Source organism: Cyprinodon variegatus, unplaced genomic scaffold (genome assembly GCF_000732505.1).
Source record: "Cyprinodon variegatus isolate N-32 unplaced genomic scaffold, C_variegatus-1.0 Scaffold58, whole genome shotgun sequence".
Lineage (NCBI taxonomy): Eukaryota > Metazoa > Chordata > Actinopteri > Cyprinodontiformes > Cyprinodontidae > Cyprinodon > Cyprinodon variegatus.
In genome coordinates, this window is record NW_015150511.1 from 554,259 (window position 1) to 555,346 (window position 1,088).

Here is a 1,088-nt window from a genome sequence, read left to right on the forward strand (position 1 = left end):
ACATGTATATTTTTTTTACATTTTACCCTTTGAACTTTATATAAAACATCCAATAAAGGTTTTTTTTCTATATTCCAACTGTTTATTTAGAAATTTACTAAAACAACTTTTTAGGATTAATCAATTTATTTTAAAGATAATCTTATTAACCAAACTGTCCCTGTAAAGTAAATTACAAAGATTATTATTAGCTTTTTTTTTTAATTTCCATGTGAAAAATAAACAATAGGATCAGTAAAAATAAAATGAACCACACCAACAAATCCCTGATTTGTAAAATACATAAAAGCTACAAAAGCAAACAAAAATGAAAATAGAAAGCAAAAACAAGAACACAATTAAATTAAGGAAGATTATAGAAAAAAATTGATTATTAAAGTAATCAATCGTTGCATTGACCGAGGGGTGTAGACAAGGTGTAAATATGTGACGCTGTAAACACCACAATATCCACATTTTGGGACAATAAAGGGATTTTCTATTCTATTCTATTTTAATATGTAATTTTACAGCAAATTCAAAAATTGAAAAAAATAGACTAATATAAAAAACAAATGTAAAGGAAAAAAATTCTACAAGTAGAAAAACTGCAGGTCAAGAGAAGCAGCAAACCAGCACTGACTGACAGAAGTACTCCAAACCACTAGGGGGAGACGGTCATCAACTCATAAGGCATCAGAAGATTGACATTACCACAAATTGATATGTTTCGGACAGAGCATTAGTAAAACCTTAAATGGGATGTCCAGACGACACCAAGAGGAAAGAAAGAAAAGGAACATTTCTATTTAAATCTTATTTTCAGTTAGAATCCCATTTATGCTTTCACTAAGGGTTTGTGTCCATACATTTTAATATTGAAGTAATGTCAATGTTATTGTTCTGTATGAGTTGATGATCATCTCCCCTTAGTGATCTGGAGCATTTCTGCCATGTGACGCTAGTTTGAAGCTTTTCTAACCTTGCGGTTCCTAAATGCAGCATTTTTCTTTTGCATGTCATTTGTGTGTTTTTGTGCATTAGCATCATTTACACTCATCGGCCACTTTATTAGGTACACCTGTCCAACTGCTCGTTAACACTTAATT

The 1,088-nt window shown here is 30.7% G+C and overlaps 1 protein-coding gene across 1 annotated transcript in view; it reads right to left on the bottom strand.

Moving 5' to 3' along the window:
• The window catches only part of LOC107082685, an 8,867-nt gene that overhangs the window by 2,200 nt on the left and 5,579 nt on the right, over positions 1-1,088 (bottom strand). The window lies entirely within an intron of this gene.